Below are 16,556 nucleotides of genomic sequence, written 5' to 3' on the forward strand. Positions count from 1 at the left end.
GGGGACAGACAAACGTCGCGGCTGACCCGGAGGCAGGGAACGTAACAACGATCCCAACTCCCTTTGCAACCAGATACCCTCGAGAGGAAGGCTGTCTGGGGCATCGCTCCGAGACAAGCTCGGCTCCCAGAGTAATATCAGTTACGTGGCTTTCTTCTTTTTTTCATTATTGCTTTTTAAACGCACAGATGTGCTGCTGCTTTGGTCAGCTACAGACCCCAGTACTCACAGCCGGTTCCTGCCAGCTCCCAGAGCCTGCTGCCGGCCTCGTCAAGGATTCAAATTGCGAAAACAAATATTTCTCATACCTACCATACAAATGACATCCACTAAAAGGATGGAAAAAATGCACTCTGATGTCAAATGGCAAGAAAGAGCAGAAAAACCAGCCACATTTTACACAAACAGGAAAAAAATCTGCTTTAAAAATGTTGTTTCATTCGCTTACATAATCAATTTGCCAAGGGTTTTTTTGTTTTTTTATTTTTTTTTTTTTTTGGTAACGCAACATTTATACTATAAAGGTATTTCCTTGAAAACCAAGGTACATAAATAACAGCTCTGCTGATAAACGCAGCCCCAAACCACAGTTTTAATCTTTGGTACTTAAACTTAAACCGAAATCCATAGTACGGCAGCTGGATGGCCCGAGTTTCCAAGGTGCCAAGCTCTTTCTGGTTTCAGAAGTTGCATAAGCAGCAAATGCTCTGCGCCTCCCTTCACCAGACCACGTCCTCAGGCGTTCACACGAGGATCCTCACCTAACGTGTCAGGGTCTTGCACCCACCGAACCAACTTCAAAGGCGAGAGGCATCGACCCGACACGTCACGCTCGCTGCTAGCACCTGCAGACAGCCTGTTTCAGTCTTGCCTAAAATCGTCCCGGCACAGGGAAGCCCTGACTTCAGAGGAACCCCTGCAGCCGGCGAAATGCTCCTCACTGGGGGCGCATCCACCACTGCCGTCCTCAAGTCACACACGACATCCCCAAACCATCGGTGCCGAGCTCCTTAGAGGGCATGTCATATTTCTGGTTTGTCCCACGGCTCTCCAGGCAGGATCACCAACCAGGTGACTGCAAACAACCGGAGGCACCTGCGCGGGCTACGCCCAGCCCACAGACGAGTTTGCTGGAGGGCAGCAGTCCTGGTTGCAGTCCCAAACCGCAATGACGCCCTGCCTGAGCTAACAAGCCCAGCCAGTTAGAAGGTTTTCCACTCTCCAGTCAAAACACGGTTGGCTTTTAAAAGAGAAAAAAGCCCCATTTGCTTATAACAAACAAGATAAAAGTACTCTAGGAGACTTAGATGCTCACAGCAAGCAAGAGGCCTGCCACTGAAGGCCTGCAGCGTCGCATTTCCATTCCCAAACCACATACCGCCCACGAAAGGGCGCTACACTTTCATCAGAGCAGATAAACCTGAATAAGCCGGGGGCACATATAAAAATGTCCCGAGGTCCAGGAGCGCAGCGTGAGCAAAGCCATGAGACGTCTCCTGCTTCAAACACTAAGCACAATGTCCTCTACGGCACCTCCTCAGGAAATAAGTCTTTGTAAAGCAAATTCTCCTCCTGCTGAAAAAGCTGGGCTGCTCTCCCTTGAGCTGTGGAGCCGGTGCTTTCGCACACAGGCCAAGCCAGAGAAGCCTCGGCCAGCACACGGGCTGCTGAAAAGAAACTTTAAAAAGCACACGTGCACGAGAGGTCAGGGCCACAGCTCATCTGTTCCGCTCCAATAAACCACACAGCAAAACGTGAGAAAATTCCTCGCACAGTCCTTTTTCTTAATTACTGAAAGCGAGAACTACGCGTTCACGCAGCCACGCCTCGGCAAACTTTTGGGGAAGACATGCCGGGAGGCCAGCCTTGCGAAGCCGACAAAGAGCCCGGCGCGGGACGAGCACACCCGCGCAAGCAGCGTGACCGCAATCACACCTGAGCTGCTCTCTTCTCGGCACACGAAAACCATGAACTTACCAGCACGAACGCTAGCCGCCGGAGCTCTGCGCTGAATTAACCGAGGACAGTGCCTCAAAGCAAAAGCGATGCAGTCACCTGTCAAAGCTAACTGCTGGCCACGTTTCTGCAAACGCGGCAGCGTACAGAGAAGGAATTTCGTGGAAGAGACAGGACTGCTCGACCTTGGGCTGCCAGAGGAGCAGTGGGAAGCTTTCCGTCCTGCTGCACCAGCCCCGAACTGTGAGAGTTACTAAGCTTTTCCTCTGGTCATCGCACGACTACATGCCGTACAGGCCAAGAACCACATTATTCACTGCAATTAAAAAAAAAAAAAAAAAGTCAAACAGAGGATCTGGCAAAACCCCCAAAAGCATCTATCTTAGACATCCTAAAAGTAACAACAGTCATTCAAGACATGACTGTTTATACTACAAGACTCATTACACAGGAGGCCTGCCTATTTTTAGAGGTAGATAGCACTACAATTGAGTGCTAGATAAACCCAAACAATTATTTTAAAAGGGTATTCCATCACTAATTATTCTAAACATCTTCTGAGCTCTGCAGGTTGGCCTGCTGCCACTCTCAAGCGTAACAGCTCAGAGAACGATGTTACGGCTTCGCTCGAACGGCAGTGACGGAGAACTCACGGAGCAAGCGGCGTGTCCGTATGAGTCCAACAGCCGGGGCGAGCTTGTCACCGCTTCTGTACGCCAAATTAAAAAAAAAAAAGAAAGAAGAGACCACAATCTTGTTTATGCTAAAAAAACCCAGGAAGTTTTAATTTACCACCAAAAAAGATTCCCTGAGGAATAAATCTGCTATGAATGGTGGCAAAAGCCCTTGAGCAGCAGCACCGCGTTCAGAGCCCCAGGACGATACAGCGCAATGTAGAAACATCAACTGCGGTTTGCTGCCGCTTGAAAGAATCTACTGGAGACGGGAAATAAAAAAAAAAAAAAAAAAAAAAGGAGGTTAGACTCCTGCACGCAAACGTATCTGCCCAAAAAACTAAATAAAAGCCCAGGCCAAGCATGTTTCTAAGGACCAGCCTGGCTGCTGCTGTTGGCTACGTCGCCCGCTGATGTATTTTGTGGTTTCACCACACTGAGCCCAGAGTCCCGACTGCTCCGCAGCCTCCTCCTCTCCGGCCAAGCGCCGGCAGTGCTCCCTCACCCTGAGTTTTGAGGGACACAAGGTGAAGACACGGGCAGAAACCAGGGCTGGACCCGGCCCGCCACAGGCTAGCCAGCCACCCTTCGGGGCAACCCCAGGCGCCTCGATTCCTAAAAAAAAAAAAGCCCATGTATAATTTTTAAGCAAACCAGACTTTTTGCACAATGACAGATGCGTGTCTACGGTTTCGTTCCGGCGCAGCCTAAATCCAACCAAACCCGGGAGGAACCCCCCCGCCACCCCGAAAACCAAACCCACCGAGGGTCAAGGCAACAGACTAGAAAAAAAAAAAAAACAAGCTACAAAAAAAAACCAACCCGAAAAAGGGCTTCCAGGGAATTTCAGCCGAGCTGAACCCGCATTTCACGCCCGAGCTCCTCTCGCAAGGACGTGCCCGCCTTCCCCGCTGCAGAGGGCGGGCGGCGGGCGCCGTGGAGCGGGGGGGCGGCCCCGGGTTCCCCGGAGGGGCCACGCCGGCCCCGGGGGAAGAGGAGAGGGGGGGGGGGCTGCCAGGCCGCCGCGGGCTCCCGGGCGGCAGAGCACCGGGCAGGTACCCCCGGTCCCCGGGGAGGCAGGGGAAGGCGCCGGGCTCGGGGACCGGGGGTGGGCAAGCGGGGCCAAACTTCCCGCCGTGCCGCCGCCCCCTCAAAATGGCTCCGCCGCCGCCGCCGCGGCCCCTGGCCGGGTAAGGCCGCCCGGGAGCCCGCCCCCGCCCCGCCGCCGGGCACGGCCGGGCCCCGCGCCGCACTGCGCCCCGCCACGCCGGCGGCGGGGTACCTCCGTCCCGCCCCGCCGCGCTCAACAGGTGCGGGACGGCCGGGCCTGCCGCCGCCGCCGCTGCCGCCGGCACCGGCACCTGCCGCCGCGTCAGGACCTGGACAGGTCCCGCGGGGCGCTCCCGCCGCCGCCGCCGAGCCTAAGCCCGAGCCTCACCTCCCCCGGCGCCGCGCCGCTGCCCGGGCTCCGCCGCCGCCGCTCCGCCATCCGCAGCCCCGGCCGAGCCCAGCGGCGGCCCCCGCTGCGCCGCCGCCGCCGCCGCCGCCGCCGCCACCGGCTCCCGTGCGCGCCTGCGCGCGACCGGGGCGACCGGCCGCGCGCGCCCCCGCCGACGTGCAGGCCGCGCCTGGCCCGCCAGCGGCGCGAGCCCCACGGCGCGCGGGGGGGAGGGGGCGGGGCCGGAGGCAAGGCCGTCATTCCTATTGGCGGTTGCCGGGTGGGGCGGGAAAAGGGGCGGGGCCGCGTGAGCACCGAGGATGGCAACGGGAGAGAGGCGGGGCCGGCTGCTCGGGGAGGGGGAGAAGACGGCGCTGATTGGAGGAGAGGGGCCAGGCGGGGGAGTAGGGCGAGGCTAGGGAGCCGCAGCGCAGAGCGGGCGGGGCGGGGCGCGAGCGAGGGGCGGGGCCGGCGCCGCGCTGGGGGCGGGGCCTGGGGCGGGGGCAGGGGCGGGCAAGGGTCGGGGCCGAGGGTCGGGGCCCGGGGCGGGGCTGGGGCTGCGCCGTGCCCGCTTGAGCCCGGTGTGGCTCTGCCCGTCCTTCCCGGGTCCTTGGGACCCGAACGCTGGCATTTTATTTTTGAACACAGTCACTTCTCGGCGGGGCGCAGCAGGACACAGCGCTGGCCTCGCTCTTCCCGGCCTTCCTGGCTTCTCAGCCCCGCACCCCGGTATCGCTCCTCTCCTCTGTTCTTCAGCGCCCTTCATCACCTCCCAAAAATCTCCGTCCCGGCCACAGATGACCACAGACACTGACTGGCCAAGCAGAAATGTTTACTTTCTGAAAAGCTTCGCCCGGGAGAGAAACGGGACACGTGGCCATGGGGTGCACCAGCCCCAGGACTCTCGGCAGCGCGTCAAAGCAGAGCGAAGATACCGCCGGTACCGAGGGGAGCTGGAGCGCTTCCCCCCAGCCCACCTCCCCGCCGAAGCAGGGCTGGGCTTCCCCACCCAACGCAAAGCCCGCGCGTGGACGGAGCTCCAAGCGCCCCGGCTGCTGTTGGCACCAGGGCACAAGCAGAACGCAGGAACCGCCAGCCTTTGCACGGCGGAGAGGAACGTCCAGAGCTGCAACAGCCAACACTGGAAACCAAGGTGCCGTGAAGCGAGGTGGGCCCTTGCCTGCGGGGCCCCTCCTGGAAGACCGCTTCTGACATCCCTCCTCCTGCGGCTGCCCACGGACCCACGGGCGGCACACAGCTTGCTGGCCACCAGACAAAGAAACTGTTCGTTCAAGTAACTAGGAGGGGACGGTTAAAGGTGTTTAAAGGGGATATTTAAAGACAACCACATGGTTTTCTAAGGCTTTGACCCACGGCCGTGCCAATGGGAAGAACCTCCAGTGGGAAGAGCCTCTGGCATCTCCCATCTGGCTTCTCCTGCGGGAAGCCGGCCTCGTACCCCGGTGAGGTGTGGCCAGCCGTCGCAGGGGCGTCGTGTAGAAATCAATCAGGCAAAAATTCTATGTGCTGCTGCATCAATCACCTCGGTATTATTCAAACCCCGCGCTAAGAGCTTGGCATGCTTTCTCACCCGTTTCTCTAGAGCGCTTGGGTGGTGGCGCCCATCTTACCACCCTGCATCGCGCTCCCGTCAATGCTCAGCACAGGCTCCATTGGCACGCGGCTTCTTCCCTCTCCCCGTGCGGTCCTGGCGGGGTAGGGACCTGTACACACGCTCTCGCGGGGAGGGTGAAGAGGACCGTCACGAAAGCCCGTGCTGGAAACAACAATCTATTTTTACACTTCCTCCTTCGCGGAGACAATCCTCCGCCTCTACCCTGCTTGGGAGTGGCGGCACCCGCGGGCGGGCAGCTCTTGGCCGGCAATGCCCTCACCTCCGGGAACGCCTGTCCACGTTTCCTTATCGTATTTTATTTTTGTTACAAGGAATTTAACACTAGCTACTACGTTTTTTTTTTTTCCTCCCCCTTAGGATCAGCGGTGAAGCCAGCAAGAATGAAACTGCGTTCCTCAATTCTGCCTCGCTGTCATGGGCCAAAGCGGTTGTGTCCTGCTGGGATGTTGGGGAAACCACTGCCGGGGCAGAGGCAGGGGAATGTGGCTGATTATTAATTAATAATTAATCACCGTGACTGGTATCGCTGACGATGATAAAGACCACAGTACTCACCACCAGGCTGGAAGAGGCTGGGGATGTGCTGGCCCCTGGGACAGCTGTTCCCCACAAGGACATCTGGATGTCCCACCCAGGACAGCCAGAAATGTACCTGGGGATGTCCCCTTTGCCCCCTCCGGAGTCCAAGGGACAAGGAGGAGATCTCTGCCAGCTCCAGCCCTGCGCTGGGAGAGAGGAAAGTCACTGCCGGGGCCCCCAGGAGGGTTCACGTTGGGCGTGGGGTGGAGTGGGAGGCATGGTGTCCTCCCAGGCTCCTCGTCCTGCTCGATGGCCAGCCCAACTCTGCCGCGACCAACTCGGCTCCCTGCCACTGCGCGGACGGACAGGGCTCCCTCCCCGGAAAGTGCTGGTCTTGCTGAGCTGCGCTGTAACGCGGTTGCTGGTGCTTATAAAACACCAGATTTTTCAAAACCATTTGCTCTTTTTTTTTCTTGATTTTCAACCAATTTTTTTTTTCTTGGTTTATTTTCTGTAAATTTACTTTAATAAATGAATGGCTTTTTAACAATGGCTTTCTCCTCGAAGCGCTGGGAAATTGGAAATCTTAGGCTGTTGCTTGTAAAACCAAGCCAAATGCCGTCAGCCGAAACCAGTTTCACTGCTTCCATGCTCCAAAATCGCTTTCCACCCCAGGGCAGCTTGATTTGCAAGCTGGCCCCGCTCCTTAGGGACCCCGCACCCCAGGACACGTCTCGGGGCTCAGTGAGGACTGGTGGGAGCAGGGCCGTGCCCAGCACAAGGCTTCTGCGTGGGCCGACGCTCTCTCAGCGTTCCCCAGCCAGTGTCACCAGCGAGGCTCGGGCAGCGCCGGAGATCCCTGCGGGACACGGGGTTTCAAGAGCTGAGCTGACTGCGGGCTTGCCAGAGCCGCGGATTTCAGAAATGACCGACTCTTCCCAGAAGCATCGCCTGTGATTTCAGGGAATTTTGTCTTGAAATCCTGCCTCGCTGCCGTGCCTGACCACCAGATGAAGCCTCCTGCTGCTTTTTAACGGCTCCGTCTGCACGTGCCCTCCGTGTCGTGCACTGCTATCTTCTGCCACGCTCTGACCTGGAGAGCAGAGTCCACGCTGAAGGACCCACGTTTCAGCATCCTGACAGCTTTTGGGGCAGCTTTTTGAACTCAGCCCTGCACGCTGGTCTTGCCGTCCCAGCGCATCACTCCTGCAATGCGCTTTGCATCCCACACCCACCGCGCCGGAGCTACACCTTGCGCCCCGCGTGCCGGTTCATCCAGACCTGCTTTGAGAGTCCTTGCCCTCACCTGAGGGACGCGGTGGCTGCACTGCTGGACCCGTCGCCTCCTCCATCCCGTGCCATCAACCCAACAGAAACTGCATCCCTGGAAAGCCACAGCAGCAGAGCCAAGCTTGGTAGCTTCCCGCTGCTGTTGATCCTCGGTGGAGCCGCAGCTGAGCTGGGGCACCTGCTTCCGAAGCGATGCTGCGAAAATGAGAGGGGATGTTTACCCCAGCCTGCTGTGCTCCCTGACCCTTCCCCACTGCGGTGCTGACCCGCGCCCCGCGCCCGCAGAGCTGGCAGGCGTTAGCCGGGTATTTCTGAGTACAGGTCGCTACGGAGCACGTCATCTAATTCTCTCATGGAACATCATCGCTGCTCAGTTATCCAGCATGCCTGCCCCACTGCCCAAGCTCACCGGCTGCTGTTTCCATGCTGCTGAGATATCAAATTGTTTGTTGTATCATTGGCGTTGCTTGCCAAGACTCGGCTCCAACTTCCTAACACGCGTATGCCTGTGTTCCTCCTGCCTTGTTTGTACGTGACTGATTTCACGCACGTGTCGATGCCAGTACGTGATAGCGCTGCTCTGCAGACGGTCTGTAACAGGAATTTCTGAGGCCGGTGCATCACTCAATGCAGTGTCCAACTGAGAAGCAGGTCGTGAACCAATGCAAGGCCAGTTTTTAAATCACGAGGATCTAGGGATGTCCAAGCCCAACACCTGGGAAGCCAGAAGACACAGCTACTGGAAGTCCGTACGCGCGGGCGAGGGAGATCAACTAACGGCGGCTGTCTGGACATCTACAGGCATTCAACGGGGTTACCACCAGCAGGTCTAAGGATGGCAAGGTACAGCGGGATGAGGGGAAGGTCTCTGCTGGGGTAAACCACTGGTTACAAAGACAGATAGGGACTGGAGGGTACGAGCAACAGAGTCTTCATCAGGGAGCCCCACAGGGACCTGCGATGGCAACTGCATTCTTCAACGTAGTCATAAATGATCTGGAGAAGGAGAGCGGCATGATTTGTTGCCAAAACTCACATCAAGCAAGCAAAAAAAGCTGAATGCAAAGAACTGCAGAAAGATTTCCTGAGGCTGACAGGGGAGGCTCGAAAAAAAAGAAGGAGATGAAAGGCAGCGTAGGCAACTGCAGAGCGATGCGCTGGGAGAACACAGCCCCCCAGCCCGGGCTGGCCGTTACCGCGCAGCCGCGAGGCCTTGGCACCGTGACAGACTGAGCTGACCTGTTGTGAAGCTGTGCCAAGGAGAAGTCAAACAAATAAGAAAAGCAAAGTTAACATTGAGAATTAGGAGGAGGAAAAGTTGGCAGAAAGATCCAGCGAGGGTTGTTAGGTACAAGAACATCTCTGGCTCAAAAAATCCCAAGACATAGACTGTGGGAGGTTGGAAAAACGTGCAAAAAAAAAAGCATTGCTTGAAGCGGTTTGCCACTTCTCTTAGGCTGGCCACCGCCAGCAACAGCACCCAGGGCTCAGCCCAGGTCCCTGCGGCACCCCCGGCTTGGCCGAGGCAGCCTGCGTGGCACACTAAGCATCCCCAGCGTTCACCTGGAGCCCACCACCGCCGCCGTGGGGCACGGCGGGCAGGGGAACCTCTGAAGCAGCACCACCAAAAGGCGGGTGGAGGGCCATCAACAGCTTTGTAAGAGTTAAGCGCTCTCCCCGTGGTAATAGCTCCCAAACCACCAGCAAATGGGTGCACGAGAGACACGGTGGTGGTTTTACGGAGTGAAGTGGAAGGTGTTTAGATTAACCTTGGCATTGGGGAGCAGCGGTTGACGTATCCAGGATGGTTGCAAACGCAGGCAGATTAAACGTCTCCAAAACAGCTGTAAGCGCAGCCACGTCCCCTTGACCTGGCGCACCAACGCCGCTCCCAGCAAGGAGCCGCCGGCCGCGTCTCCGGGCCACGGCGCCGCTGATGCACTCATAAACCCGTCAAACGCTGGCTGAGCTTGCAGCCCTCACAAGCTGCGAGAGCCATCGGTCCCCACCGTGACCCCATCCCGACACAGGGGTCTGAGCAGCCCCCTCCTCCCTGCTAAGCCAGCAGCACCGTCCCTCAGGGAAGCAGCTCTCTCTCTCTTGCCTCCCCACCTTGCACGTGTTGGTCTCTAGCCTTCAACACCTCAAACGGTGCCTGCTAAAGCCGGACAAACCACACGTTTAAATATCCAACAGGTTTCCAGTGGCGAGAACAGCCTGTCCTCGTGGCCCCTTCTGCCATCTGTCTCCATCCTCCCGGGCTGGCTGAGCGTGGGACAAAGGGGTGCGTGCACCGGGGCAGTTATCTCTTCCTCCATCTCCTTCCCATGGGAGGATATCCTGGCATCACCTGCCTTCACCTCGCCAGGCCCTGACATTCGCTGCCTTTCCAGCAGCTTCCTGTCTGGGATATTTCTTTGTCTCAGCTTCCTCTCCTACTTGTGCCACTGAAACGAAGGCAACTGTCCCAGCAGCATCAAGCAAACCGAGATGTCGCACGCCACGTTTTGCGCTGACGTCGCCCACGGCAAACTGCATCCCGCGCGCTCATCGGGCAGACCTGCCGGCTCGCCACGCGAGGCAGCAGACCCTCCACCGCAGCCTGGACGCCAGCAGAGACCCCCACCACGCGGCCGCGGTTCCCACCAGCCACGCTGACGTCCTGCTCCCTGCCTCCCGGGATCCCACCGCCACAGCCGCCCACCCTCATCGCCCCGGGACCCCTCTGGTACCATCGGGGAAAACCGCGGCTCCCCGCACACGTAGGGGTGATGAGCCACGACGAGCAGATACGGGCGGACCTGGGAGCAGTTCACGTACAAACCACAGCGAGTTCAAACAGGGTCACCAACACTCTGTCTGGCATGAAAGGCCGATCGTTAAAGCAGAGAGAAACCCTTAGATTATATTTTTATGTGCCCTACTTGAAACCAAGTGATCTGGAAAATCCCAGAGCGTTCGGATGCAAAGGTCTAAATCTTAACGACGCTCCTGGCAAGGCCGCGCTTTGTTTGCGCTTTAACAGCTTCTTCATAAGGAAACAATTGGCCTGGTTAAGGAGAACACCACCACAAAAATCCCTGCCCCGCCGTTCAGCCGACAGAGCTCCATCGGCAACACCGCTCTGATGTCGGTCCCAGTTTGGGGTGCCGCAGCATCTGAACCAGGCGGAGAGAAACCCCGGAGCTGCACGCTGCGACGCCGGCTGCTCGGGTGCCAGGAAGGGACCAGCCCCAGGGAACTGAAGGCAACCATTTCTCTTCGCATGGTTTTGGAAACACTTCCTTTAGCACATCATGCATTTTTCTCCCGTCTGTATATCTTATCACCCTCAACTATTTGGGTTTTTTACCACAAGTCTAACTTTGTTACATAAATTGGTGCTTAGGAACTGTAACCTATTTCAACGTGGTTTTTTTTTTTTCGTGGATGGAGGCAATGCTTTTTCCCAAACTCTGACTGAGCCCAGCCCTGACAACCAACACGCGGCAGAACCGGTGGCCTGCCCAGCGCCATTCACGTGCCCCCTCTTCGCCGCTGGATGTGGGGCAGAGGGGGACATCCCAGCAGCTTCGAGAAAACAGAGGAGTTGGGATTTGCACGGCAGGCATCCACCTTCGCCCTGCGTCCGAGGACAGGCCAGGTCCCCCGGTGCCACCCCGGCTCGGTGCTACTTCCACCCTGGATCCCAGCTCCGCAGCTCCCGGGGGGCAACGCCGCCTTTCGCAGAGAACAGGATTAAGTTGCTCATCAAAATGAAAACACAAAGCCAGGTTTAACGCCTCACATGGGAGCCAGCCGCCGTTCGGTGCAGAATCAGCAGACGCCCAGATAATTATCACGTCGGGGAAGAGTCAGCATTGCAGGGCACGATTTTCCCTTGCAAGGAAACAGTAAGTATGGAGATAAGGGCAATCCAATTAACCAGGCTTTACGTGGATTTCCACATGGCATGTGGCAATGCTCTTAAGCACTTAAAGAATGCCCAAAAGCTCTTAAAGAAACTGAGCTGCCGTGGGATAAGAGGTAGAGACCTGCTGCGATGAGTAACCTGTTAAAGGTCAGGAAGGGAAGAGCAGGACTGCATCTCACAAGGGTGGGCACTGGGGGAGCCCCCAAGGGTCTGGCCCATCCTGCACCTCCCTGAGCGCCCTGGAAAAGGCCAGGACACAGCGACCTGACACCACGTCCTGGCAGGACAGCCACCGAGGGCTGCAAACGCAGCAAAGGCTGCCGCAAGCAGGCTGTGGTGAAACCCGTGCTTCAGGGCAGGGACACGTGGCTTTGTGCTCAGCCTCAACGGCTTGATCAGGCGAGTCACCTCACCCCTCTCTTGTGCAACATGTGGATGAAAGGAGGGGTTGCTGGTGCCAATCTCATCTACTTCCAAAACCATTGCACGGCTCAGATTCACGTGTGGTTGTATTTCCTCAGGTTCCCTGCAGCTGCTCCTGCTACAGCTGCAGGAAACCATCTTGGGTTGGCTTGGTTTCAGATGTACCTGTGCTGAAGATCAAAGGCAAAAAAAAACAAGGACGAGTGCGCAAGCATCTTTGTAAAGTGTGGGAAATGCAAGGGTCAGTCATGGATGAAGGCAAATAACTCCATCAGGGAAGGGGCTCGCTGCACTTGCTGGAGCGTGCAAGAGAGGAGGAGCGGCAGAAGGTCACAAGCGCTGGGTCTCTGCCCTGCCAACCACGTTCAGTTTTGCCCCTGTCCCTTCTGGGCTGAGAGGAGCAGGAGTCACCGTAGCCTGAACCCTTTGTGGCTCGCTGGGCGCTGGGCCAGCCGTGCTCCCTGCAGTGGGACCGTCGAGGACCGTCTTGGTGGCTGGAGGGAGCCTGGCACCCAGAGCAAGCCCCTAAGCTGAGCACGGCAGCCACCTCCCTGGCAAGCTGCCCCGGGCAGAGCACGCAGGGGCAGGGATGGAGGAAGGAAGTTCAGTGCTACTTGCTAGTCAAAGGAAAAATCTGGCTTCCTCGTGCCACAGGAGCTCCGTTTCCATGAGCCACTGTGCACCCTGGGAAGACCACCCGGACACAGTGTGGCTGGGCGGGTGCTCCACGTCACATGGAGGCCACCAGGACCCGGGCTGCAGCAAGGAGAGGCACGGCCAGGCTGAATCACAGCTGGCCGGGTCCCGGACAGCCGCTCCTGCGGGCTGGGGTGTGACTGGGCACGCAGAGCAGCTGCCCCTGCTCATAGCTCGTCCCGGTGACGTGCAAGGTTAGTGAGGGTGAGGAGTTCAGATCTTTCTTGTGAGCTGGAAGACACCTCCTCATCCCCAGACAGCAAATCTACAGACGCACCCCCAAATGACTCTGCAGAGATCGAAGGCTTGACGTGCTCCTGGGGACAGACCAACCGTGGCGGTGGTGAAGCTGCGCGTGGGAAGGGAGCCAGCCCCGCGCCAGAGTTGCACTGGAGCAGGGGTTGCTGGCAACTGGTGGAGAGGAGAACCTGGGAGTCATCTCAAGCAGGCCCACGGCAGCCTCTCAGCCCCACTGCTCCCAGCCAGCAGTCAGCACAAGACATCCATCCAAGAGCCTCCGGCAGATCAACGAGGGATGGCTGGGCTCACTCACGGACAGTCCGGCCAGCGGGTTCCTCTCGTGGCACGCTGGAGGCTGTTCCTGGGTCTGGCACAGCCACGACATGCGCCAGAACTTGGGATCAACCTCAGGAGCCCACAGGATGAAGGTTGCTCTGCATGGCTAGGAGGCAGCATCCCTGTTTGACATCCAGCTGTTTCGCCACACCAGGAGAAGGCTCCACTCCCAGGACAGGTGATGATGCTGCACGGATGAAAGGCAGAGTGATGGTTGGTTTTAGGGATCCAAACGCACACAGCCAAAGTCTGGGATCTCCTCACTGGCTCAGCAAGACTCAGGACAATGCGAATTAGTCTGTCATGCTCCCGTTCCTCTCCTGCACAAATCGGTGCTGGCATGAAGGAGGCGGTGCCGATGACAACCCTCCTGTCACCCAAGGAAAAGCACCACCAGTAGCCACAAACACTGTCCTGCCTGTACCCCGCAACGATGATCCTGCGCCGATTTCTCTAGGCCAGCCCAATGCTCCACCCCAGAGTGTTTCACGAGGCCAGTTCAACTAAAGCAGCGTGGATTAACTGGTTTTTGGAATCCATTACAAATTGTATTTACCAGGAAGGTTTGAGTCCACCCGGGGAGCAGGAGGGGATGCACTTCCAGGGATGGGTTCTCAGTCACGGGCTCCGGACAGCTTGCTGGCACGGCCAGTGACTGCTGCAAAACCTGGGAGCAAAACTCCCAGGTGCAAAATTCCCGTAAACCCAGGAGCTCCCCGGGGCTCACTGCCTGCACCCTGCCGCCACGAGCTCTCCCTGGCTCCACCCCGCCGGTACCTGCAGTAGACACGTCCCTCGATTCTGGAGCTGGCAAGGGCTGAGACAGAAAAAGCCATCACACGTGCTCAGCTCTAGGAAAAAAAAGAAAGCCATGGGGCACCACGGCTCATAGCTTAATCCGGAGCATAAGCAAAAGTACTCTCTACCCGGCACAAGTCATATTTTCCATACGTGAAAGGGATGAGGGGACTCCCTTGAAAAGGGCTGTAAGGAAAACTTCCCAGGACAGACAAGCCAGAAAGCGGAAGGAAGGAGGAGGGAGCCTGCATTACTCGCACTTGGGTGAGACGGAGGGTTGGGGCCCGCTCCGCGTGACTCACCACGCTTTTCTGAGACGTGCCGCTGGCCTGGTGCAACCTCTGCTCCAGCAGCAACGACGCGCGATGGGCCGTCGCCGGGACCAGGGTGAAACACGGGGGCTGCAAGAGCTGCTATAAAAAAACATCCCGCCAACCAAGGACGCTACCCGTGAGCTGCTGGTAAAGGAGAATCCCTGTCCGCCCACCGCTTTGAGTGCTTTGTGCGTAGCAGAAAATATCCGCTGGTACCGCCAGATGGACAGGATGCCCGGGCTTCTGCTTTCAGACACGGTGCTGTGAACAGCCTTCAAGGGCAAAATCACCAATAAGGAAAAAAAAAAAACCAGCTGCAAAAAGTAGCCCCAAATTTTTCCAGTCCTGAGTTTGCGGTGCATTCGCTGCTTACTCATTTCTTGCTAAGCCTGGAGCTGCCGGGTCGGGCCCCCGCCCTCCCCTCCGGCACAACTACTCCTTACATTTTGGAAGCTATTTTTTCCCACCCTGCTATCTGAAAAAAAAAAAAAAAAAAAAAAAAAAAAATTTGGCGAGAAAGCTTTTATCATCCTGAAAACATGCCAACTGCGAAGGCGACTCTGTGTCTCAGCCGCCTGTTTCCTGGCAGATTTTAGGTCCTTTGCTCAACTGCTAGGATGGCGGGGGCAGGAGATGCCTGCAGCAGCAGGCTGTGAACTGTAGTTTCAAACAGTCACACGTTTAACTGCCGCGAAATCCCCGGGAGAGCAACATTTTCAAACAGCGGGCTGAGAGACAGACGCGCAGCCAAGTGCCGGCGTCGGCCCCTCGGAGGTAAAGAAAAGGTGATGCCGCGCCTGGAGACGGAGGGCCACCAGCACGGGGAGCCGGCAGTACCGAGTGCGGTCACCCACCCGGTCAGTCCTTCGCTTCCCGGGAATGGGGCTTCAGCTCTGACGGCTCCCAGGGGTTCGAAGGGAAAGGACGGGACCCAGCACCCAGGCTGAGCGGGGGAGAAGCGCTGGACGACTGCGCCGTTGGCATCCAGATTGCCAGCGACGAGCTCCGGCCATAACCACCCCAGCTGGCAACCTAAAGGTGCCGGGAAGTCCACGTGCAGGCTGAGACATGGGGACAGCCCCAGCCTTGATGCCATGGTGGCAGAGCTACCCAAACCGCAGAGCCCTTCGCCCTGGTGATGCTTTTCGGGGCTCCAAAGTGCTCAGAGCTGGTTTTGCATGCAGAAATCCATTTGCCAGCCCAAAATTGCAGGGCTTCACTCTTTTGAAGATAGAAGGCGGCTGTCTCTTGGCACATGGCCCACAGCAACATCTACTCTGTACCCGCCTACAACCAGTTGAAGTTACGAAGAAGAAACTGGTCTGGAACAGAGGTGTGCTGGACAATCCGACTGACTCTCCGGAGGCTTTAAAGGATCGTCTCACTTTGTGCAAAATAGACGGTGCCCAGGAAATTGGTGCTCGTCAGATGAAATCACCACTCCCGCTGGATCTCTGCAACGCAGAGTCACGACGCACCACGGGCATCCCTGCGGGGAGGGATACGATCCCACCCGTAGCCCACGTTTTATAAACTTGCCTGCGGCTCCTCTCCAGCTATTGCCCCAATTTGCGATGGTGCAGAGCAATGCAGCACCGCTGCTGCGAAGGGAGGCACAGCTCGGCTACTGCACGCCCCAGCCGCACGAGGAGGCCAGGACGCTCTCTGTGTGTCACGTACTATCTAAAAACCACAGGAAAAAAAGAAAGCTGCAAAGCTTCTGCAAAGTTTTAGCAACAGAAGTCCTCCGATATGCCACGCAAACCGCCTTCCGTCCCTCCTGTCCTCCAGATACACTTCTCCATCCCCTGAGTGCCCTGTTCACTAACAAGAGGAGCAGCCTTCATCCTCCTTGGTACTTGGATTTCTTCACCTTCTTCACCTCTTGCCTTCCGTCTATTTAAGCACAAAGATGGCTTCTTTCTCAGGAGGCATCCTACGAGATGGAGTGAAGAGGTAAATAGTAGGCTTATGGAGAAAACCACCCCAAAAACCTTAGCTTGGTCCAAGTCTTGGTCACACCGTGGGCTGCGGGGAGCCACGAGCAGCAAGAGCAGCTGCCGGCTGTGCACAGCCCCGACCCAGGCCCAGCTTTCCCACGTGGTGCCCAGCTTGCACAGCGGAAGCAGCGCTGCAGCTGGGGCCAGCGTTCCGAGCTCAAAATCCAAGAAACACAATCAGATACCAGTAAGAGAGCAAGCAGGAACCAACCAGGGGATGGGGAGATATTTCGAGTTGTTTGACCCCATCACAGCGCTCTGCTTTCCGGAGCCTGGGTCCCACAGGGGATCACAGCACAGCGCCGAACCTGCCAGCACCCACG

General features: G+C 57.5%; 1 protein-coding gene across 3 annotated transcripts in view; it reads right to left on the reverse strand.

Annotated features, from left to right (window-relative positions):
• ADARB1 (adenosine deaminase RNA specific B1) overlaps positions 1-4,180 on the reverse strand; it is a 78,828-nt gene extending 74,648 nt beyond the window's left edge. Inside the window, exon 1 of one of the 3 annotated variants that reach the window (XM_086751044.1) lies at positions 4,069-4,180. The gene's annotated coding sequence lies outside the window, so the exon portion shown is untranslated. Of the gene's footprint in view, positions 1-3,135; positions 3,212-4,068 lie in introns of those variants that run through there. The other 2 variants (XM_086751046.1, XM_086751045.1) reach the window with 2 other exon arrangements.
• Between the last annotated feature and the right edge of the window lie 12,376 nt (positions 4,181-16,556).

This window comes from Chlamydotis macqueenii, chromosome 6 (genome assembly GCF_036417535.1).
Source record: "Chlamydotis macqueenii isolate bChlMac1 chromosome 6, bChlMac1.mat, whole genome shotgun sequence".
NCBI classification, from domain to species: Eukaryota; Metazoa; Chordata; class Aves; order Otidiformes; family Otididae; genus Chlamydotis; species Chlamydotis macqueenii.